This window comes from Ahaetulla prasina, chromosome 6 (genome assembly GCF_028640845.1).
Source record: "Ahaetulla prasina isolate Xishuangbanna chromosome 6, ASM2864084v1, whole genome shotgun sequence".
NCBI classification, from domain to species: Eukaryota; Metazoa; Chordata; class Lepidosauria; order Squamata; family Colubridae; genus Ahaetulla; species Ahaetulla prasina.
This window is the reverse complement of record NC_080544.1, coordinates 52,587,994-52,614,360: the sequence shown is the minus strand read 5'-3', so window position 1 is coordinate 52,614,360 and position 26,367 is coordinate 52,587,994. Positions and strand designations below refer to the sequence as shown.

Here is a 26,367-nt window from a genome sequence, read left to right as displayed (position 1 = left end):
TATATATTACTAAATATATTATCTGTGTTTGTTTTTGTATGTGTGGTTGGGAGGGTCTTGAGAACTATTTTCCGACAACCTTCTGCAGCTTCGCTAACAATTGATAAAGCAGCATAATCTGACATTCTTAGTTTTCTAACTTCATCAAGATAGAAATCAAGGAAGAGTTTAAAATAGTTGATATTTTTGGAATATATTTTGGAAATAGATTTAGACCAGAAATAAAGTGATCTTTTGTCTTATGTTATTGGTTGTATATCTTTTAAACTTTTATTTTAAATTATACATCAGCAATTTAAAGGGGAAAATGCATATCATTTATATTTCCAGGTTTTCTCTATTAAACAAAGTTGTTAACAGGAATTCCCAGAGAAATCTTTTTAATGCAAATTTCCTGATGTAATTCCCTCCAGTAAATATTTTCAATGCAGGCTTTTAAAATGTAAATTAACCAGCATAAGCTCTTTAATTACCTACTGTCTCTTTTGTATCAAACTTTGAGACATACATTCTTTTCCCAGTGCTTTTCAAAAACTGCTGTGGGATTTTGCATGGATTTTTAACTGGACAAATTTAGATGCTGTTAAATTTTATCCAATGCTTCTGTTCCTGGTATGCACATTGCCAGATCAAGTAAATTCATTCCCACTGAACTTCATGGATTATTTCTATTGTAATATTCACTTTTGGCTACTGATATTATTATTTAATTCATGCTATTACGTCCACCAAGGCTATTCAGGGAAATTTTGACCTACCTGAGGAAATATAATATCAGGTGCAAGTATCCCCATCAACTAACTGTGTTTGGAACTAAGACAAAAGACATGAAGATACAGTTAAACATTAGAAGAAAATTAACACTTACCTAAAGTAGTGTGTTCCTCATTACTTCAGGGGTTCAAACAGCGACTGGTACCTATTTTTTTCAGTATGCTACAGTTTGGATTTTTGCATCGATGAAGGGACTGACCTGACTAAATAGCCTGTTTCTAATTCTATCTCTATGGTCTATAATTTTACCTTATTTTGAACTTTACCTCTGACTATTGGGAAAAATAGGTCCTGACAGATTTAGTCTGAGATAATATAGAATTTACAAGAAAAACTGAGTATACAGCACAAGATTGAACTTTGCTGTTTGCATTGGTTCAACCTGCAAAACAGATCCAGCTTTCAGACTCTACTGGATGATGATCTTGAGAGAACATGAAGCTTCTTTTTAGTACTATCAAATTCTCGTACCACAAAAATGTAAAGGATTCTTCATTATGGCCATAATAAAATGTATTCCCCCTGAATCCCTGAATCACCAGAATTCTCTGTTAACAGGTGAACTTTAATCTGTTGGTATGTGGAGCTCTCATTACAACTTTGGGAAATAAGTTTAAAAAAGCATATTGCATAAGATAATTCCATTTTCTTCTGTAGGAAGCCAAAATTACTAATGCTAATAACTAAAGGGAAGGGATGAGCTCACTGCAAACTCAACTGACCAATGGTATGTAGAAGAGAGAATGGTGGGGAGGATTAGTTTATATTTCTGTTGAACATTCATGTTCTCTAGAATTGATCATAGAGCAAATCTCCAAACTTTTGTGGGAGGAAGAAAAGGAAAGTAGAAGCTATGTATCAGTAATTATTCAGTAATACTTTGGCTGGGTCAAGTTGGCAGAGTCCTCAACTTTGTGATCATACATCATGAAGCTGGCTGGCAGTTCCCAGGTTGAGACTAGATCAACATCAACATTATCATGAGTAATCGTAGATCACTCATATAACAAGTTTCCATTCTGTTTTACCTTCTGTTTTACACAGCTGAAAGTGAATTTAATTTAATTTATAATTTATAATTTAATTTTTATACCGCCCTTCTCCCGGAGGACTCAGGGTGGTTTACAGCCATATTAAAACCAACACAAAATACAAACACAAATTTAAAAGCAAAATTTAAAAAACCAAATTACAATAGGCTGAATCAAACTACAACGGTCATAGACCGACATAAAGCCCATTAAAATTTTCATTTAAAAATTTTTGCTTAGGCCAGTCCCGCACGGTGAAATAATAAGGTCTTAAGTTCGCGTTTGAAGGTCCGGAGGTCGGGGAGTTGGCGCAACCCCGGAGGCAGCTCATTCCAAAGGGCAGGTGCCGCCACAGGGAAGGCTCTCCCCCTTGGGGCCGCCAACCGGCATTGTTTGATCGATGGCACCCTGACAAGGCCCACCCTGTGGGAGCGCATAGGTTGATGGGAGGCTATCGGTGGCAGCAGGCGGTCTCGTAAATGTGCATTTGGTTGGGAATGAGAAAAAGACAATGTCATAAGACATGTCATTTAAAAACATATAACAAAACATCTTCATACCAGAGTTAATGGGATATGAGGTTAAACCTAAACTCTGACACATATAGACCTAATTAATTTAATGAATATTTAAATGTGCACATAAATTTTCCAGCAAATAGCATTCAAATAGCTTACACAAAACAAAACTTGTTAAAGGCATCATAAAAACAAACCAATTAAGAACTTGAAGACAGTTGAAAATTACAACCTATGCCTGCATTCATGTTTTATTTACAATGAAAAATAATTTAGAAAAACAGTGGGAATGTATAAACCTTTACTAATCACTTAAAACACTTAACAGAAGAATTTTAATGAGTTTCCGTTGGGAAATAGTTTACATATAGACATAATCACACACTACTATTTTCTGTTTTCATCTCTGGCTGTGATATGATACCTGATTAACTTTCATGGGATTATATGACATTTCCTCTTTGAAAATTTTGGATGGATCTCTGGTATTCTTCATCCCAGGACATGTAATTCTCTTCATAATATAATAATTATGTGAATGCTTCTTGTTTGGAGTACAATCTTCGATAATTATGGGTCATATACAAATTAAAGTCCATTCCATCCTTGCTTATGGAAAAAAGAGATAAATGCCCTTAAGCTGAGTTTATTTTACAGTGACTATATGCATAAAACCTTGAAAATATAATTGGCAATTGTATGAAAGAGTAGCCTGCAACAATTCTGCTTTACACCCATTCACAACTCTGATATTTTAAGCTCACTTCTATATATATATTTGCTTATTTTTACTTCACAGATTCTATGCCACTTTTCACAAAGGTTCCATAAAGTGTTTTGAAACTTTAGCTGGGTTAGAGTACTCTTTCATACTTGCCATTAAGTTTTTTAAAATGGAAAATTAGGGCTGTTCCTCTATCAAGCTTCAAAATATCTCAAGGATTCACATCCTTATTCATCTGGCCTAAGAGCTTGAAAGGAGTATGTACGATTTGGAATCATTAATTAGAGAATGAGCATAGTATTTTTATTACTACTGCTGATTACACTGCTGAAAGTCTTTTTTTTTATTGTTGCATCATCTCTTTATGAATGAACAACATCTAGTTTTAAAAATAATAAACTTGCTAAATAAACTAAGAGTTACCAAAGCATCCTATTTGGATGAATGAACATATTAACACAATTTTTTTTATTTGAATTTATATCCCGTCCTTCTGTGAAGACTCAGGGCGGCTTACATTGTGTAAGGCAATAGTCTCATCCATTTGTACATTATATACAAAGTCATCTTGTATTGCCCCCCTAACAATCTGGGTCCTCATTTTACCTACCTTATAAAGGATGGAAGGCTGAGTCAACCTTGGGCCTGATGGGACTCGAACCTGCAGTAATTGTAATTGCAGGCAGCTGTGTTAATAACAGACTGCATTAGCCTGTTGAGCCACAATTTATATACATTCCAAATGATTCACTGAGCCTTTGGAATAGACACCTTTCAGATTTTCATTTCTTGATTTTACAGGTTACTTGATCCTCAGGGGGTTTTTTATTTCTAAGCTATCCATCATTAATTCAAACACAATCTTATCATATTTTCTCAAACAATAAATTGTACCGAGTCACATTTGCTCTGAGTTGTAGTCTTTATGACACATACAATATGGCACCCACCCTAAAATGACAGTATAGCATTTGAATCCAGTGCTATACGACTATTTTAGAAACAGGCCACTGAAAAGTTACCCTTTCTCAGATCAAATACAATGTGCCTGCTTTATATGATACTTTGAATTTCAATAGGGCAATCTAAGAAGATCTGCATGGATGGCTTTCGTTGTGTCCCATATTCCTCGTTCACTATACTTTCGATGTTATCTTTTTTACACTAGCCTGTAATGAAAAATGAGTTTCCATTTTCATGTTTTCAATTGTATGGGGAGAAAATCCCTTGGACTTTTGGTACTTTTTCAGTTACTGCATCAACTTTTAGTTATTATAAATGAAAAATGTTTGTTTCCTGCCTTGACAGTTGGTCACTGAAGGCCTTTTGCCAGTTCCCAACATGGTGTTCAGTACAATAACCTGAGTACTATTTTACCATAAACACTTGAAGGTTGCCCACAAAACTGTATCTGGTTAATAGCCAGACAGCCTGATCCCCAGAATTCCAAAGAAGTTTGCCTTGTGCCAGCATTTAACTGGCAGGAAGTGCATGCATGTTTTTCCCTCCGGAGAGACTTTAAATCAGCACACTGTGCTAGAGGCAAGAAGGGAAAGAGGGACTGAAACAAAGCATTCTTGTAACCCTATTATAGCCCACTGCAGTGAAATGTATTCCCCTCAAGAGCCACAGAATTGTATTATCCTGAGGCTTGTCTGTTGTTCAGGAACAGGTAGAGCTTTTATTCTGGCCTGGTCTTATTCCTGGTCTTGAAACAGAATCTGGTCAAACAGGTTCCTCCAGATTTTCAGGTGTGCCCAAACAAGAAAACACAAACCCAGACTATGACAAGATAGTTTCCAGAATAGGGATACACATTTTAGTACAATTGTCATGCATGTATAGGACTATATTCACAACAAATGAACCCATATACATAAGTACACACACACACAAATACTGATTGAATTTTTTGTGCGGAAAGAAGGGTTTTTTTTTGAAGAGGGTTGTTGCTTATGATAAAATTTTCATAAATATTTTATTAAAAATAATGAATATTAGTGGGACCCCATGGATATAAAACTGAATACAATAGGAGCTGGCTGATTGGTTTACCCAATTTTACATTGGAATTCTTATGGAGGTGGAAACAGCTGTGATTTGGAAAACAAAGTAAATCAGCATTTCTACTTATAGTTTATTGTTGTGATTCATTGCATAGTCAAACTGATATGGATTTGGCATTTTTATTTTATTCTTTTCCAAGGACCTACTACAGGAATTTGTTATTTGATGTCATTAGAAGTATCCTTGAAGGATATGAACTGTTCCAAATAAAACTACCTATTGCATATGACTGATTGTGATTTTGTCAATGGTTTTCAAGTAGTACTCCAAATGTTTTAGTATTGCACCCAAAGTGCTTGTTAATATTAGTATTATCTTTTCTCACAATCATTCTACTTCTATTTACTATTCCTTGTGTTTTGTGGTTTTCTACAGTTCTTCCCCTTTATTCTGCTGACTCCAGGTACTGCCAGGCTCACTATACAGACTTTCACTAGCCACTATCCAAACCATTAAGAATGGAGGGGAGGGGAAGAGCTTGAGCAGAGGGAGGGCTTAAATCAGATTTGTTTCATGAAATGTTTCTGCAATTGGGCCTTAAGTTAGCTGAATTACTTGTCACTAAATTGCCAGCTTTTGAAAACCTATCAGTTTGAAAGAGGAGATGAAAGAAGGAGCTAAGAAGATGAAAAGTTCTAAAAAAAATGTGTCTGGAGATATAAAACAAATTAATGACAAAATGAAAATTATGGAGAGTAAGTTATAGATAGATAATTGAAAAGGGAACTATGGTAAATAATGGCCTCTATTGGAATTGAGAATAAAGAAACTTTGGGACTTAGAGCAATTCCAGAGAATTCTGGTGAAGATATTAGAGAAAAGATTATTAAAGTCTTAGCATTTTTTAAAAAAACTGGGACATGGTGGATACAGAGGCAGTAATTGATTAAAGTCTATAGAATAGTTACAAGATTTGTGAGAATAAGAAATGCTCCAAGAAATGTTTGGGTTCATTTTCTCAGGAAGGAAATAAGGGATCCTATTTTGCATAAGTATTTCAATACAACACTGAGGATTGATAATACAGAGATAATTGTTCTTAAATAAATAATAGTTAGAATATTGCATTAGAGAAAAAAGTATTATTTTTTTACTGGAAATTTAAAGCAGAAAAAGATTCCATTAAATGGAACTAATTAGAAATTGTGTTGTTGTTTTTACTTTTAAATAGAATAGAATAGAATAGAATAGAATAGAATAGAATAGAATAGAATAGAATAGAATAGAATAGAATAGAATTTTTTATTGGCCAAATATGATTGGACACACAAGGAATTTGTCTTGGTGCATATGCTCTCAGTGTACATAAAAGAAAAGATACCTTCATCAAGGTACAACACTTACAACACTTAAAAATAGTCATAGGGTACAAATAAGCAATCAGGAAACAATCAATATCAATATAAATCGTAAGGATACAAGCAACAAAGTTACAGTCATACAGTCATATGTGGAAGGAGATGGGCGATGGGAACGATGAGAAGATTAATAGTAGTACAGATTTAGTAAATAGCAAAGATTTCAATTAAATTCTGCTCACAAAGTGAGGGGAATTCTAAAAAAATTCAAAGAGGAATTGGAAAAGGAGATTCAAATGGAGGTGTCAGAGGAAACTACACAAAACCTCCAACAGACAGGAAACTGAAAGCAATAATACTGAACCAGTTGCTGCAGACATCAATTTTTCTAAAATTTTAGTTTATGGATTACAATTGCTTAATGTGGAATAAAAATTGAGTAAAATTGTATGCCACATACTGCCTATTTCTAATAAGTGATTCTTATTTGAGAATGAATGAATGTTTGCAACATGTACAAAACAATGAATTCTATCCTACAGGGATAAAATATGCCAGAGAATTGGAACGAAGACAATATAGCATTCACACCTAAAGAGGGACATGATTTGACTTCAGAAAGAAAGTCCAATATCTTTGCTAAACAATTGCTACAAGTTGTTCACAACAATTCTAGCTGATATAATTTTGCAAGAATTATGGATTTTTATGTAAAAGACAGTTAAAAGACAATGTTAGAAATGTGCTTGACATTTCTAATATTTGGAGCAAAATACTGCCACATTAATTTTCTTAGATTCGGAGAAGACCTTTCACAATTTGAAGTGGGCTTTCTCATGCAGGATTTTGGAAGATATGAATTTTAAAGAGAAGTTTTTAAAACAGGTAAGATTGATTTACACTTGCAAAAGCACAAGCACAAATAATTGTTAATGGAGATCCAGGATGTTCTGATGTTGGTGCTGGAAGATCCATTAAAGGAAATTAACATATTAATGGGCAAATTGAAAGATATTAGAGCATTATCAGGTTTCAAGATAAATAAGCAGAAGATGAAGATGTTAACAAAAAGTTAAGATATTAACAAAAATGTGAAAATAGAAAACTGAACAGAATTGTTGAATAAGACTGATTTTAAGATTCAGAAGAAGAAGAAGTACTTGGGTATCATTATGACAGATGTGAATTTTAGGTGATTTCAAAATAATATGTTCAGACATGGAATAAGTTTTAAAAGATATGTTAAGATTGGAGAAACTACAACTGTCATTGCTGGGGAGAATTTCTGTAATAAAATGAATGTCTTGCCTAGAATAATGTTTTTGTTTCAGACAATATTTGCTTTGACAACTGATGCACCATTTAAATATTGGTAGAAGGATATATCTACATTTGTGAGTCAGAGGAAAAAATATGAGTTAAATATAAGATGGACAAAATGCAAAGGAAGAGGAGGATTGGGTTAACCTGATTTGAAATTGTACTTTGCAACTCACTGTTTGTTTGAAAGAAAGAGTGGGTGTTACAGAAAATAGAAGGCTATTGAAGTTGAAGGACAGAAACTAGATTTGGATGGCATGGGTATTTTTGATATGATAAAGTCAAGTGATTTTGAAAATCATTATGTTAGATTACCATATTGATAATATGGAATAGATATAAAGCCGTGTGGTTTCTGCAAAGATTTTTATGGATCTCACCACAAACAACGGAAATAATAAGCAAATACAAATACCTTATTGTGAGATTGAAGCTAAATTAAGTTTACACTACTAATATTAAGCTATACTATTATGGATTCAAATACACATTCAGAGAATTTTAAAGATTAATATAAAGTTGAGAAGTAGTTAATAAAAATTATCATATAAGAGTTAATAATTACATTATTGCTTACTGGAAACCTCTTATACATATTTTGCATAAAACAGAAAAAAATGAACTTATGAATTATAATTTTGATGATTAGACAGGATAGAAAAGGATATACAAAAGTATCTTTTGTTATAAGCAGTTAAGTACAATTATAAATTTACTTTCTACTTTATAGTTATGACATAACACTTTTTTCTATAACTTTTTTTTACTTTTTCCCTTTCTTTTAGCTTTGTCTTTGATTAGTTTCTTTTCTTTTTCTTACTTTATATTAATTTGTACTGATTTTTAATCTTTCTCTTTAAAATCTTTTTTAAAAATGACAATATTTGCAGTATACAATATTGCAAAATAAAGAAGGTGGGCATAAACATACACATACACATGGGCATATATATCTCTGTCTGCATCAAGCCCACAAATCATTTTGTTTGTGTGTGTCTGTTCCCTAACTGCTTGTACATTTCTCAGCATTTTGAAATATGAATCACATGAAAACTGATTAAAATACTCACATAGTAAAATAGTAAGATGAACAATAAACAATGAAGAAAATATCATGTTCACATACACATGTATACACACACACATATACACTGTGTACACACAGAGAGAGAAACAGAGTAATGCAGTTATGCTTTCTTTATGTTATAACTCACTGTGACTCTCAAGCTCTTTAAAACAATTCAATACAGATTCATAGAAAAGTTGCCCATTTCTCAAAAGCAAGACAAACACTTGAACAGCTGTTCACTAGAAAAAACCAAGATAAAAAGACACATTTTAAAAGTCTTGTAAAATATATCAGCTTTGGGGCCATGGGTACTGCAGAATAAAATTTCTGTCTCATATCAGAGAGGGTGAAGGAGTACAGTATTGAATTGCAACTTTATAATATAAATTTGAATTATTCCATTAAGTACAATCTTACCAAATTAAGACTCTATCTTGTAATTGGGGTTTTGATGTGTAAACATTTTTTAAGTAGTGCTTCTTAAAATATTTATTTTAAGTTAATACATAGTGTCCTTAATTAATATCCAATTAATATCACCAACATTAACATCGGTGAAGAATCTTACCCTGTGGGATAAAATTTTATTCTGAAATTTATATTGCATATTATAAGTGTACGAATAAATAGGATGTGTGTGTGTTTGTGTGAGTGCGTATGTGTCTGTGTGAGTGAGTGTGTATGTGTTTTTGAGCACTGTCTGGAATTTTGACCTTTATTAAAAGAAATCCTTAAGATTGAAGGACTTGCTTTTGAAGAGCAATAATGCATAGTTATGAACATTTGCCTAGAAATCAGCTTTTAAATTCATGCAGATATTTCTGACTATAAAATCTGAGGATGTCTTGTTAATCTCTTTTTTACCTGGACACAGAGAGTTAAAATAAATCATAAATTTCACATATTTATATTGAAATTGAATTTTGACATATCCAGTTGGCCATAATAACTATTTTAGTTAAATTTATGTGGTAAAAAACAAGATTAAAATAAGACATGCAAATTATGATGAAGTCAGATCAGTTTTTAGCAACTACAATTCCATTAAGCAACAATTTTGCTTTCCTTTTTCTTTTTCTTTTTTCTTCTATAAAGCAAATAAAAAGAATTTGCCTAGTTTTTAAATTGAATGTTCTAATTGGTGCCAGGTTTTTTTAATCACACCTTATTTTTCAAAAGTTTTTAAATGATTAAAAAAAACATAATATTGGTATATTCAGTTCAACTTACTGAAAACAGAAAAGTTGCAAGAGAATGTTTAATAATATTAAAAAACAAACCCTGCCATTTTAATTCACAAAAGCAATTTAACTCTGAAGAAATAGTCATTCTTATTTTAAATGATAGTTGCCAAGGGATATTTTTTCCTTAAACTATTTGATAAAATTGTGTCATATGAAAATTTTAAAATTTTAAAAGGAAAGAGAGATAATTGTATTTATTTTGGTTTTATCAAAAATACATGTAGAAATGTATTCCTATCTTTAAATACCTTTAAAATCAAATACAGATGCTTCTTTATATACCCTTGCTGCATTTTTCTAATCCGTATCTCCTCTAAAAGTTAATACTGAGAGCTACTGCTAAGTGCATCCCAAATTTAGCTATCTGGCATAAAAATGTTCATAGAAAAACAAGAACTGCTGCTGAATGATTCTTTAATACTAAAGTTAGTTACAAGACCATAAAAAAAAATCAAAGAAAGCAACAATTCATAAATAAAACAGGGTGGTTTTTTTAACAATATCTTTAAGACTGATATACTAGCAACATTTGTAGCAGTGTTATAATTTGAAATATAGATTTGTTACTTCATGTAGCTGAAGAGCCAAAGGCATTAATCTCATTATCAAATAGATAAAGAAAAGAATGAAGTTCTTGCAAGTGATATTGTTTGATATTATAACCTTCTGTAGTTTGCCAAACAAATGAAATAGTAGAATATTCTGGCCACAGAATAAAAACTATTTCTTTGTTTCTTATTTAGTTCTAAACAGACATGGATAAACTGCTCTGCTTCTGTTACTTTATCATCCCTTAGTCCTGTTTCAGGGATAAATATTTTCTCCAGCTTCCTTGCATATTGCTAGGTTAAATACCAACTAAGTTGTCAAACCGCATTGCACACACACACACACACCACACCGCTTTCTGATTATCTATATTTACTCCTCTTTTAAAGAGATTTATGTTGACAGAACAAATGAAACAGATTGAAGACAATTAAGATAATGCTATTGCCGAAATTCTTTGGGGGCAAGTGTGTCAATGAGCTGGCTCTAATGCTAAAGGGGCTTTTAAAAACAAGTCCTCCCTTTTTCCGAATGTTTCCGTCATGCACCTGAATCCAAGTGCTGGCCTTTACAGAAAGTGAGAAATGTTATTATTTTTGTATTGCTTTTACTTCTTGTAATAAAGGCAATTACAAGAAATGTGGTGAAAGTATTTGGATAAAATTATCATTGCAAATACTGGATGAAGAATTTGCCTCAGAACTCTTCTTTTGCAAAATTTGAGTAAACTGTGAAGTGCTGTCCTTACACACTAAATGAGCAATTTGTTCTTTAAGGCCCTGGGTAAAATGCTCATCTTTTAAATATGGATTCAATTCTCCTCTAATCCTCACTTCAGGTCTTTCGAAAGCATGGACGCAGGAAGCAGCTGTTCTTTAAAAAAAGATATTAGAAGTTACCTTCAGCAGAATGGAAATGACTTAAATCCTAAAATAATATTAGCCATAGCAGAGATTGTGACAGTGATGCCTGCGTGTGACGAGTGATGTTGTGGCTGTAAGAGTAAGAATGTCACAATGTGAATTATTCTTTCAGAAAATTATCTAATTCCCCAATGCCAGGCAAAAGGGGGTAGTTGTTTATTGGCTATTAACAAGAAATCAAGAGATGATGTAGGTTTTTGAAATCAGAAATGAATAAAAATATCAAACTCTTTCTGGTGAACAGCATGTTTAATTGGTTCAGAGAAAGATACCTACAAAGAATGAAGAATATTTTCTTCTGAAAACTGTTGTGTGCTTGATCTGAAAGTTGTTCAAGAAACCAAATAAATAAATATAACTGAAATGAGATGAAATGCTCTGAACAAAAGCAGCTAATGAAGCTTTGAAAATCACATAGAAGAGCACTGTGTGAACTGAATTTTTAAAATAAGGGTTTTGGTAATGTTAACAATATAGAATATGTTATTCCTCCTGTGTTGTAATAAATAAAACATACTTGACTTATAAGTAATAGTGTTATAACTGAACTCTAGCGCTAAACAGTTTTACTTTATAGCTATTAACCCTTTCAAACATTACTTTAAAATGATACTATTTCTGGGTTTTATTTTTAATAAAAGCTTTGGATTAATTTATGCATGCAAAAACACTTACAAATTGTGCTCTGTAGCTTAGACTTGCAGAACTATAAACAAATTGTAAGAAGTGTATTTTATCCAGCCCCAAACACTTGGCTATTCTACAAATGAGGTATTCATTCTAGGTTATACTTTACTGCCACCTTCTGTTTCAGTGTCCTACAACTAGTAAGTCCATTGAAAACAAAACATACAAGGAAAGGCTTTAGGATTCATATATTTAGTTCCAATTAGGCTGTGCTTATATGTAACTAAAAATACAATTCTCTTTGAGTTTTTTGAATAAATTGTGGCACAAGCTGCATTCTGATGAAAGCAAAAAATTGAACTCAAGAATTCCGTGGTTATTTCATTTCACTCAAAGATTCTGTGGCTATTTAATTCAGACCAAAAGATTAAAGTTGATACAAAGAAGAAGGGGAAAAAACAATATATAACCAATATTTACAAAATGTCCATAGGCCTATCTCATTCTCCATTTTTTTTTAAAAAAATTGTCAAAGAGCAACAAAATACCAAATGAAAGAGAGGAAAAAAATATAATATGGAGATGTCTAAAGTAACAATTACAGCAAATTTCCTGGAAAATGAAAACTTTTGATAAGCATCTGTCAAACTGTCCATGGACATTAATAAAATATCTGCTCAAATGTCTGATGATATAGTAAAATATATTCTCTTAGGAACTTGGAAACATGTACAGTATACAATTTTGGAACAATTTTTGTGGCTTGGCATTTGAAAATAGAATCAAGGCTGACAGATTTTTGATATTTAAATGCTATTTTGTTTGAAAATTCATAATTGCATTTCTCAGCTATGGCTATTGCTCTTGTGAAAAATGCAACCCAATAATAGTATTCCAAAATTTTTCTTCCTCACACACCCAAAAACATGTTTTGTCACTAAAATATTCACTCGCTTTTTCCATTTTCTAAAAATTGTCTTTTAAATTCCTTCTATCATAAAAGGCTTGTTTTCAGTCATATTTACATAGTTTTTATAAGCCTAAAATGACTACAAACAGTACATAAAATATAGGCCTAGACCACTTTTTGATGGCACGTATGGATTTTTGAAAGCATATCATGTGGGCTCTCATAATTGGCAGCCACTGTTCATAAAGTTGCTTGCTATGGTAAAGTATCGTCAACAAACATATATTATTTTCAGATTTTCCCTCCAGAATCCATGATTGTTTTTACCAGTTAGATTACCACACCCTTTTTCTTCTTAAGGAGCATATTTCCAGACCTAGCACAAACCTCTGTTTTCTAAGAATGCCTCGGATGCTTATATTGGGACTGTATGAATATTTGAACATAAAAATGATGCTAGAGACTTTGCTCAGTATCACATCCTTATACATGTTAATGATTAAATATACAATTAGTTGGGGTATGACATTCAGTGGACACCGGGGAAGTATCCACAGCTACATTGGCCATAGTAGATGCAAGATTTCATTTTCTCCCTATAATGGGTTGTCACCAAATATACAGTCATATGGTTATTTTTGTTACTCACTAAAATGAACTACATGTACAGAATGCATAAACATTATATGATGATATCATACTTGGTATATCACAACAAGATAAATGGGTACTATGATATCTTTGAGGATATGAGGACCCAGATTGTTGGGGGCAATAAGTTGACTTTGTATATTATATACAAATGGATGAAGACTATTGCTTGACATAGTGTAAGCCACCCTGAGTCTTCGGATAAGGGCGGGATATAAATGCAAATAAAAAAAGTATTTTAGAATATGTGAATATTTATGTTAATTATGAAAAATGTTAACTAATTAAAAACTTCAGTGGCTTAATGTTGCTGGAGATGGTCTCTGCTCTGGTGGTTCAAGTCCTATCACTGCTTGGCAGGGCAAGCGTCTGTCATTTACCTCAGCTTCTGTCCACTTAACAGTTTGAAAGCATGTTCTGTGTAAGTAGACAAATAGGTACCAATTCAGTGGAAGACAAGTTGGTGCTCTGTGCAAGCAGTCAAATTCTTCATGGCTCTGAACCTTCCCAGTTATGGACCCAGATCCAGGAAGAGAAGGAACCTTGGGTGATGCTGCAGGAAAGAGCTGCTCATGTTTCTCTCTGGTGAATGCCAACTTACCCTCCTGTGGTCCACCTTGGTAAGAATGTAAACATTTCCAACTACAAGACAAGTAGCTTGGCAAGCCAAACTACTATCTGCAAATGCATTGTGATCTCCTCAATGTAGGAATCCTCAATCCCAGAATTCTTCCAGTATGGCCATTCTGGGATTTGAAACCATGCATTTGGAGATTTCCTAAGTTGAAGAAGGAACCTAGGAAATATATGTTGCATGATTATTACATAATAGTAAACTTACTATTGAATCACTTATTGTCTACATTATAACATTGTATATACACAGGACAAAATGTTATATTTGAAGTGATAATATAACTAATTTACAGCTATAGATAAAACAAATATATTGGTCTATCAGTCTATCATCTATCTATCCATCTATCCATAACTATCTATCCATCTATATCTTTCTCACAGGCAATGTCCAACAATTCTAATTCTAGGAAACTAAATTCAGCAACAATTCCTTCTCCTCCTCCTCCTCCTCCTTCTCTTCTCTCTCTCTCTCTCTCTAAAGAAAGTTAGTAACAGTAACTACCCAGAGTCAGTGCCGAAAGCTGAGAGGGAATCAGTACCTTGATCCAGCAATATTTAACATCAATCTTCTGGGGTTTTTAAAAACTGTATTGATTAGATCAATTAGATTACTTATTCACTTTGAGAAGAGGAAATAGAAATGCAGTGGAACATTGTTATTTTTTTAAAAAAAAATCTACGTACTGACATCTTGCCAAACTTCCAAAGAAATCTGACATTACTTCTTGAACATTCTCTGACCCAAGCCTTGGCAAACATCCAGAAAAATAGAGCAGTACAGCTGCAGAACAGCCGCCAAAGAGGATGCCTTTCTATCTGATTTTATTCTTCATACTTGGCCCATTGAAGGTGTCATCAAGAGGTCATTCAGTTGTAGGAATCACTAACAGACCATAAAGAGTGGGGGTTATCTTTCAGATATGAGGTTAAACTTAAATCTATGTTTTCATAAAACTATTCATTCAAGTAAAAAAAAAGATTGTCTGAACAGAAAAAACATTTCTAATATAAATAGTATGGAAATGGGCCTAATATCCAGTTCAGTTTTAGTAATTTATCAAAGCAAACTTTAAGGCAAGAACATTCATTATTTCATCATTTTTACTAGAAGCGAATATTTTGAAGGTGGAGATGGGGAACTAGAATTCTTGAATTACTTTTGATATATTACCAAGAGAGCATTTTCACATTTCTTTGCTTGGAATGAAGCAATAGCATGGCTGAAGATCTCAGTTCTCTCTATTCTTAAATCTTCAAATTAATTCAATGGGAATGATGCTGTGCCACAACAGAATACAATTCCTAGAAATACTGTAAGAAAATAAAAGATGACTGTTCCCATTGGAGACATTTTTCAGCAACCTTTCCTGAACCAATATTTGACTACAAAACTAGAAAAGTAATTCATTATTTCAAGAGGCAGTCAAGCTTTGTCAGTGTATATGTAGGTGTATAGAAATAAATAAACTAACAAATCTCACATCAACCCAATTTTTTCCCACTGGAATCTTTCACCCAGAAAATCTCTAAAATCACTTGAGATTGTTATAAAATAGTGTATTAGCCTCTTCCAAAACTAAATGACTCATTTTGAACCAAGCAAAGTCTTCCAGTTTGGGCCATAACCTTTGGTTATTATTAAATGCTTGGCTGTAAACATTGTGCTAAACCAGATTTTTAAAAAAAAACTTAATTCAAGAATTTTAGTCATTTTATTGTAGCTTGATATTTTTTTCCATCAGCTGTACTAGAGGGGTTGTTCTAGAACAATCTTTATGCAGAAAAGATTGCCCTTGTCAGTCGGAGAATACTGAACCATTGACCCATGTTTTACTCTATTGTCATTTCTATTGAGACATTTGTAGTGCTTACAATTCCTCTCATTAAGCCAATCCCCAGACCACTGGGTAAATTTTACGTGAAGCTTCTCTTGGCAAACAAAGATTACAAAACAGCATTGGGCGTTGCTAAATTTACATTTGTAGATTATTGAATTCATGCTTTGCTAAGAGTAAATTAATATGGGATTGATTATTGGTTATATTATGTGGAATATTAGGATGCTGTAGTGTTCCTATGCTGTTTTACTATAATTTATTGTATTTTGTTTTAATAGACTTGGTGGATCTGTGATCTGTAATAAAAAAGTAGATTTATGGATGATAAAAGTGAGCAAACAAGATACAGTAATTTGAGTTGAGAAAGCCAGTTTGGCGAACAATATGTAAGCATAATATTTCCAGTTTATGGAACCAAATAACATTAAACAGGTATTATACACAGTATATCTAACCAATATTGTTCTCATTATTGGAAATCAGGAATCAAGTCCACTTATTTGAACCTCACATACAGTTCCATTACCAAATTAAATTCTAATTCTAAACACTGTTTTGATAATCCACTAACATTCATAAAATATCATTGATATTGATATTTTATAGACATTTTAGATAGACATTTTATAGATATATAGACATGACATGAAACATTGAACCATCAGGAATATTTTTGTGTTATACATAGAGTTTGCCTTCTATGGACATAACATTCTTTCTTTCTTTATCATTGTTTGTATTATTTTATATTGTAAACTACTCAGATTTGTTCTGCATTGAACAGGCTGAAATCAGATACATAGACAGACCGAGACAGACAGACAGAAAGGCAGCTAGCTAGCCATTCACATCTCGCGTTTTTGACACATAAATAAGGCAGATTTAAAATATTTTAAGTGCAACATTTTATTTGGAAATATCTCAGTGTAATCTCCAATGGCTTTTTGAAGTCAACACTGGCTAATATTTTTCTGAATACACTGATATCATAACCGCCTTTTGCATCCTATTGTTTTCCCTTTTCTCTGTAACATATTGTAATATTTGAAACATCTCCTGTTATTTATTTTCCTGCTATCATCAGTTTTAATCCATTAAAAAGATATGACAGTGATAACACACAGAATATATCTCACTTCAATTTAAAGAGTTGTTGAACAGTTGAACTAAGTTTAATAATAGTCTGTTTTGAGTAAATCTCAAGTTCAAAATAGCATGAAAATTCATTAATAAATTCATATTGACCGGTTTAGCTATTAAAAACTGTATAATATGTAAGCTTTCAGTAGGAGACTTTTAAAATGTTTAGAAAAATAGCTCATGTGTATGCTATTTGATTAAAATACAGCCTTTGAAAGAGATTCAGTAAAAACACAACTTCTAACTCGTTGTACAATGTCTGTACAGTTGTAGAAAATTGGCCCCGATAGAAACAATCATTTCATTCTTTGATTATGCTTTGCCAGCTTTCTTATATATAATGATATTTGTTTATCATGGATAAGAATGTTAGGAAAGTGTTAATACCATTCAGCCATTCTGATCACATGAAGCATCTGGAATAAAATCAGGTCTTTGTTATGGCTATAATGCAGCCATCATGTGCAGATAAAACAGTTTTTTTTTTAAAGTCTAAAAGAGGGGAGAGGAGGGGAGCAGAGGGGAAGGGAGAGGGGAAGGGAGGAGAGGATTTATTCAGCCAGACCAAATGAAAGCCTAGCAGAATATTAGGACTATGTAGAAGAGACAGGCATTTACAAATTTGAAAAGGCTTCTTGTGCTTTAGTATGAAAGCAAACTTAAATTAATTGAAGATCAGTAGGCCAAATATGCTGCCCAAGAATACTTCTGGCATTCTCAAATTCTAATGGTCAAATGTTTTCCAACAATTGTTTTAAGAAGTAAAGCTATCTATAATTTTCTACCCAGATTAACATAGTGTGGTCTCTAAGAACCACTGGGACTAGATATACTGGGAGAAAAGGTTATACCATATAAATTTATACCAATACCATTAAGATTGTAAATCTAATAAGGAATACAAGATCAACTTTGCATGCTGTGCTATATAAATCCAGGTAATTGGTCTAATAGCAATAGCTCTTAGACTTACGTTTTATAACACTATGTATAATGTTAAAAATGACTAAACAACCATAAGTATGAATGGCTATCATAGAATATGAAATCACTAAAATCTGCACATATTTAAAAACTGAATATTAATAATGCGACTTTAAAACTATGGGGCAAAAATACTTGGAAAGGGGTAAGAAGAAGTCTAAAGACCAACATGTAAAATAACTAATGTAAAAGATAACAACAACAAAATCCAAATCTATGGATGTTGCCTTAATCTTTATAATGGCTCCGATGCCCAAGAATGTAAATTATGGCAAATAAGTATAACAAATTATAAAAAAATAACCCAACTACATCAATGACTGTTATTGACTATTTGTGATAAAATGAAGACATAATATAATAAAATTTGCTATTTTTAAGGAAATAAAATTATCTCGATCCTTTAACAAACAGCATAAATAAAAGTTATCAGAGTGCTGTCATAATTAAATAAAAGAGGGATAATCGATTGACAATAAATAAAGAATGCCCAGTCAGAAACCCAGTGGCCATATTGATTAAATTATGGCAGCTGTTCAACATATTTAGCAGAGACTAGCTTGGACAAACTGTTCTATGACTTTAATAAAATCAACACTATAATCCCAAAATTCCAATTCACAATTAAACAGTTATAGAACTGGTAAATTTACTGCATGCCCTGAAAATGCTCCATTACTTGGAACAAGCTTCCTGCAATAATCAAAAACAGTCTTCCCTTATGTGGCACCTTCCAGAAGGTTGGGGCGGGGGCGGGGGGGCTTCATGCATTACTTCATGCATTACTTTGGAGAAACAAAAGGTCTTACGGCTCAGCAACTCATTTACATCTGGATGTAGTTTGTACAAGTTTTATGAATTACAAGGACTTTTGGCACAGAATCACAAAAATACACATTAGGATAGGAGGAGGGAGTCCATTTATCATCTTATTACAATCTTTTGATTGAAGCCTTAAGATGAGGAATGGTATCAAAGAAATGTTTAGCAAAGTATTTTATGCTATCATGCTTACAATGATCTTCACTTTTAAAAAAATGCAATATTCTCCAGTATTCATAACCAGCATAAATACATTTTATTCACAATAGATTTCACAGGCGAACACTAGCCATATAGAGGTTCCTCTGTTACCTCATGAAAAATACATTCTGAATTCTGGGAGGTATAGAAAAATGTAGTCCAGTAACTTGAACCAATCTAGTCCGTAAATCAGAGTTTCTACTTTCCTTACTAAATGAAATTCTTAGAAGAGAGCTAATGTCTTAGCTCTGAAAAGAAAAATACATTGCATCTCTCAAGCATGATTCACTAAAGCACCAATTACAATAAGTAAGCCAACACAATAGAATAACTGTCTTGTTTTGAAAGAAGTCTTTAAAAAGTAAGGATGGCTTTTCTTTTCCTAGTTAGACATCTGCAGTTCTTGTTTTAAGCACTCCTGTTGGGATTCCAGGTTGTTTTAACACCCAATTAAATTAGAATAATTGGGACAGAGTTGCAATTTCTTTGCCTCCAGCTGTGAGCCATAATCTGTTTCACACCTGAATATTATTTCACTTTTATTTTTAGTAGCCAGCCATGGTCTGAAAATAGAGCAAATGAATAAAAAGTTTTCACAAGTGAGGATTACTGTTACGTTTAGGAAAGTTTGGTGACAAATCCTACAGATTTATAAAGCAAAAAAGTGGTGGAGGCTGACGGGAGCTTTAAAAATACAAAATATAAACATTTCATAGTTTAACATACACGGGGGTGGGGGAAGAGATTGAAAAAGTAGATCAACGATGGTTTTAAAACACTTAATAAACTTCTTTATTTAAAAGATTTGTATGGATACCCATCTTAAGCAACTGTGGGCAGCTCACAACAGTAAAACCAGTAACTGTAAAACATAACTATAAAACAGTAAAATGATCGAACAAAAAGCCTGCATTTTAATCACCTCATTAGAATGGCAGAAAGTTCCAATGGCCCTCATTTCATTATTTCTATTCCATTCTATCCTATCTCAGTGCCTTGGTGAAAAGGCAGGTCTTGATGGCCTTCTGAAAGGCTAAAAGTGGGGGCTTCCTGAATCACTGGGGAGGGAAGTGTTCCATAAGGTAAGGGCAGAAAACAGATGTTTTTGAGGTTTCACTGGTAGAAGGAGTTCAGAGATGAGATCATGCTTACCCTATGCTTAGGGACAGGTGCTCCTGCAAATATCCAAGTCCTTAGGGCTTTAAAGATGATAACAGCACCTGGAATTGCACCTGGAAGGACTGGCAGCAGTGCAGTTCACTTAATAGGAGGTATAATATGGCAACCTATGAATATCCAATATTTTGAACAGAACAGAATTTATTGGCCAAGTGTGATTGGACACACAAGAAATTTGTCTTGGTGCATATGCTCTCAGTGTACATAAAAGAAAAGAAGAAAAAAAGAAAGGGAAAAAAAATACCTTCATCAAAGGTACAACATTTACAACACAAGATGTTGGTGGTCATAGGTTGCAATTTAACCCTTAGTGATAGCAACAAAAAGTTATAGTCATACAGTCATAAATGGAAAGAAACTGGTGATGAAAACGATGAGAAGATTAATAGTAGTGTAGATTTAGTAAATAGTTTGACATTGCTGAGGGAATTATTTGTTTAGCAGAGTGATGGCCTTTGGGAAAAAACTGTTCTTGTGTCTAGTTGTTCTGGTGTGCAATGCTCTATAGCGTCGTTTTGGTGGTAGGAGTTGAAACAGTTTATGTCCAGGATGTGAGGGATCTGTAAATATTTTCACAGCCCTCTTCTTGATTAGTGCAGTATACAGGTCTTCAATGGAAGGCAGGTTGGTAGCAATTATTTTTTCTGCAGTTCTAATTATCCTCTGAAGTCTGTGTCTTTCTTGTTGGGTTGCAGAACCAAACCAGACAGTTATAGAGGTGCAAATGACAGACTCAATAATTCCTCTGTAGAACTGGATCAGTAGCTCCTTGGGCAGTTTGAACTTTCTGAGTTGGCGCAGAAAGAACAGTCTTTGTTGTCCTTTTTTGATGATGTTTTTGATGTTAACTGTCCATTTTAGATCTCGTGATATGATAGAACCTAGAAATTTGAAGGTTTCTACTGTTGATACTGTGTTGTCAAGTATTGTGAGAGGTGGAAGTATGGAAGGGTTTCTCCTAAAGTCTACCACCATTTCTACAGTTTTGAGTGTGTTCAGTTCCAGATTGTTACGGTCGCACCACAAGGCTAGTCGTTCAACCTCACGTCTATATGCAGATTCATCATTGTCTCGAATGAGACTAATAACTGTTGTGTCATCTGTGAACTTCAGTAGTTTAATAGATTGATCATTGGAGATGCAGTCATTGGTATACAGAGAGAAGAGAAGTGGAGAGAGCACACAGCCTTGGGGGACCTCATGCTAATTGTACAGGTATCTGAAGTGATCTCGCTTAGCTTTACCTATTGCTTCCTGTTTGTTAGGAAGCTTGTGATCCACTTATAAGTCTGTTCAGGTACTTGTAGCTGGTTTAGCTTAGTTAGAAGAGTGTCTGGAATGATGGTATTGAATGCTGAACTAAAGTCTACAAAGAGGATCCTTACATAAGTCTTTGAAGATTCAAGATGTTGTAAGATGTAGTGCAGAACCATCTGTTGATCTATTTGCTCGGTATGCAAATTGCAAGGGATCTAACAGCGGATCCGTGATGGTTTTCAAGAAGAAAAGCACTAGCCTTTCAAAGGCTTTTATGACTACAGATGTTAAAGCAACTGGTCTGTAGTCATTCAGTTCCTTGATAATGGGCTTCTTCGGCACTGGGATGATGGTAGAGCATTTGAAGCAAGAAGGAACATAGCACATCTCTAGTGATTTATTGAAGATATGGGTGAAGATGGGGGTCAATTGGTCAGCACAGACTTTTAAGCAACAAGAAGTTATCTTGTCTGGGGCTGGAGCTTTTCCTGGCTTTTTTCTGTGAAATAGGTCCTGCACTGCATTTTCTGTGATCACTAGAGGTTGTGAACCCAATGGGATAGGGTCAATTGTCGGAGGCTTGGCTGTTGTTGGTGTGTCTGAGATGGGGGTTATGGAGATTGGTGGCTGTAGTTTCCTTTCAAACCTGCAGTAAAACACGTTCAGGTCATCTGCCAGTTGTTGATTTCCTTCAGCCTGAGAAGGAGGTTTGCCATAGCTGATGATATTTTTGTTTGCTGGTTCATTTGCTGAAAACTGATTCTTTTTGCTGCTCTGATCTCCCTTGTTAGTGCATTTCTGGCCCGATTGTACAGCATTTTATCACCTTTCCTGTAGGCTTCCTTTTTGGAATGACATAGCTGCTTAAGTTTAGGTGTGAACCAAGGTTTGTTGTTACTGTATATTCGCAAGTTCTTTGTCGGTATACATAGGTCTTCACAGAAACTGACATATGATGTTACAGTATCTGTGAGTTTTGTGTACACTGTTGTGTACACTGTTGCATTCTGAACTGGTTACAACTTCTGAATATATTTTCAAGCGCAACTTCATGTAAAGCACATTTCAGTAATCCAAATAGGTAGTGTCTAAGGCATGAGAGATAATGAATAAGGCTTTCCAGTGCAGGAAAGGGCACAATTAGCATACAAGATGGATTCCTACAAAAGCCTGCCATCTGCTCATCAACCAGGAGCCATGAATCCAGGACCCCCATTTTGTTTGCCAGCTTTGTTCAGGAGACTGCAACTCCATCCTGAAACAAAGATAAGTCACCAGACCCTGAGGACCAAAAACTTAGTGCCAGTCCATTTTGCCAGGATTCTGCCAAAATCAGTTCCTACTCATCTAGACCCTTAGAGCCTCCAGGCACTTGGACAGCACTACAATGGGATCACCTGTCTGGCCAGGACTAGAGATGCTTAGCCAAGTATCATCAGCACACTAAGAATACTATATCCCTTGTTGGATGACCTCACCCAGCAGTTTCACGTAGATGATAAAGAGAAGAGGTGAGAGACCTGAGAACTGAAGTACCCCACACTGTAGGGGTCTAGGGCTTCATCTCTGCTCACCCACCACCACTGCCTGGAACCAGCCATGGAGAGAAAAGAAGAAACACCACAAACCTGTGCCATCCATTTCCGACCCCCAAAGCTGGTCCAGAAGGATACCATGGTTAATGATATTTAAAGCTACCAGGAGACCCAGGAGAGCACCATTCAAGCTGGAGACCTCCAAAGGTCTTCAACAAGTACAGTCAATGCTGTCTAAGTAACAGTAACAGAGTTGGAAGGGACCTTGGAGGTCATTTAGTCCAACCCTCTGCTCACCCAGGAAACCTGTTTGAGGGATTCGAACCGCCGAACTGCTGACCTTTCTGATCGACAAGCTCAGTGTCTTAGCCACTGACCCACCCAGTCAGGCTATATCCTTGGACTGAACTCAAACTGAAAAGAGTCCAAACAATCCATTTCATCCAGGACTTTCTGAAGCTGCATAACAACTACCTTCTCGACAATCTTCCTCAAAAAGGGAAGATTGGAGCCTGGACAAAAGTTACCCAATATGGATGGGTTTAAAGATAGTCTTCTGAAAAAGGAGCACACTTTTGAGGGATGGATTGGCAGAACCAACCCATCCCTCAAAAAGGCATTAAACACCACTGGAATCCAGTTACACGTCATCTCCTGGGGGCCTTAACCAATCAGGAGAGGCATTGGGTCCAGAACATAGGTAAGTGAGCTCTGTCTAGTTCCTCAGGATCAACTGACTTAAACCTCTCCCAGATAATAGGGTTCAGATATCTCTCAGTCAATTTCAAAAGATCTGCCCAGCCAGAGCTCAGTTCACAGTGAAGTCAAATGATTTTATCTGACAGATGCCAAGAATATTCCCCGTAAAAGATGAGCATGAAATCATATTAAGAAAAGGTAGAAAACAGAAAAATTAGGAAGAAAAATATAAAAGAAAAAGTACAGAAAACAATATTAATACAATACAAAAATACAAAAAAGAAAAAAAATAACTGAACTGAAGAAGCTTCTTGGATTAGAAATGAAATACATTCAAGGAAAAAAACTAACTCCACCTGCCTTTTGAAAAACATCTCCAATTTTCTTTATAATTACAAACAAACATATTATGCTTTCTCCCCCTTTGAAATTTCTTTAAAAGGTTCCCTTCTATCCAATATTGAAAACTTTTTTCAAGCAGAAAATCCAGAAATCACCATTTCACTTTTTCCTCTTTTTTAAAAAAAAAATCATAAAAGACTTCCAGTATTTTCTAAAAATATGTATAGCTGTTCAAGTAACTCTTGAATTAGGGAAAAAATATAAATCCTATCATTCTAAAGCTTAGTGGTTTCTATGGATTTTTAGCATGGTTTTCATGTGCTTTGAATCTATTCTGAAGGCAACGCTAACAGCGAGCTTGGATAATGGCTGCACATATACCAAAACTTATTCTGATCCTAGATTATTATTTACATTTATGTATTATATCCTGTTGCAAGATTTTCATTAAAATACTCCTACACTTGCTTTTCAATTGTAAATTTTTATGACATTTAAAGAAAAAAGAGTTTTCTCAGATAGTGATAGACAATTCACTTTATCTGAAGCAGATTGTGCAAATTGGGCTGTTTGTAAGACATCAACATTTGGTTAATTTCAAAATTAATTGACACCATATGTCTTTAGCACAAACTAAATAAAAAAAATAGAGAAATGTGGGTTGCAATGTTATGATAGAAATCCCAGCTTCTCTTACTTGTGTTCTGATATCTGGTACAAAACACATGGTTTGCACTATGAGATTGCAATGCACATATTGTCAGTTGCCTTTCTTGTCCTCCTACAAACACCTATGATTCATACCTCTATTATCCTCCTGTGAGGGGAATAAGCAGAATCTGAATTACTTTCTATCTATACGTGTTTTGAGTATCTGATTCCTTCCCTACTCTAATGGTATCAATGGAGATACTAATGGTTGCCGAACAGTATTGTTATCTCCTTCCTCTCCAAAACCCAAAACACTGCACTAGAAGCAATTTACTCAGGAAAGGGAAGAAATGTATTTTTTTTTACAGTTGGTAACCTAGTAGCCATCTTGAGAAAACAGTTTTCTCCATCATAGTTAGTATCTGTGATGCTGCAACAATAGCCATTTCTAATTCAAGCACAAGATATAGACCAGGGGTGTCAAACTCACATCGCCACGGTGGCATCACATGACATATTGGGACTTTTTTCCCCCTTCACTAAACCTGGGTGTGGCTAGTGTGTGACGCATCCAGCCGACATGCCACCAGTTTGACAGCCCTAATATAGACAAATTACTCACTTAATGTTGCAGCAAAGAAAATAAAGTATGACAAATTGGTCATATTCCAAATGTAACTTGAAGAAGACAATGGCAAACCATCTCTGAAATCTGTAAGCCTTTGTCAGGCAGTCACCAGGAGTCAACAATGACTTGAAGGTATACAATAAAGTAATCAAAAAGTGCTTGAGGTACCTAACAACTTTTTCAACCAGAATCATTCATCTCAAACCCCAGATACATTTAGTACAAATTATTTGGATAGAAAAGAAAATATGCTTTGAATGATAGAAATGAGTCAACTGGTGGTAATTAACCTAAGTGGTAGGTAACCTAAAGGTAGTTAACCTAAGTTTAGGTAAGTACATAGACCTGTCTAAAGAATCTAAATTGAAAATAATTGAATAATAGCATAAAGAGGATTTCAGGGCTCCTTTTATGTAAAGTGCAACACCTGAAATATTATTTATTAGTATATATTTCCCAATACATACTATATACTATATACTATACTATATACAATATATACTTCCCCCCGCCAATGGGGGGGGGGGGAAATGGATGCTCTCAAAAGGCATTAAATAAGCTGTGACATTAGTTAAAGGTTCCCCTCACACATACGTGCTAGTTGTTCCCGACTCCAGGGGGTGGTGCTCATCTCCGTTTCAAAGCCAAAGAGTCAGCGCTATCTGAAGACAGCGCTATCTCCGTGGTCATGTGTCCGGCATGACTCAACACCAAAGGCTCATAGAACGCTGTTACTTTCCCACCAAA

At 34.3% G+C, this 26,367-nt stretch overlaps 1 protein-coding gene across 1 annotated transcript in view; it reads left to right on the top strand.

Moving 5' to 3' along the window:
* Nucleotides 1–7,208: 7,208 nt before the first annotated feature.
* The window catches only part of HABP2 (hyaluronan binding protein 2), a 168,869-nt gene continuing 149,710 nt past the window's right edge, over nucleotides 7,209–26,367 (top strand). The window contains exon 1 of the mRNA XM_058187926.1: nucleotides 7,209–7,297. The gene's annotated coding sequence lies outside the window, so the exon portion shown is untranslated. The remainder of the gene's footprint in view (nucleotides 7,298–26,367) is intronic.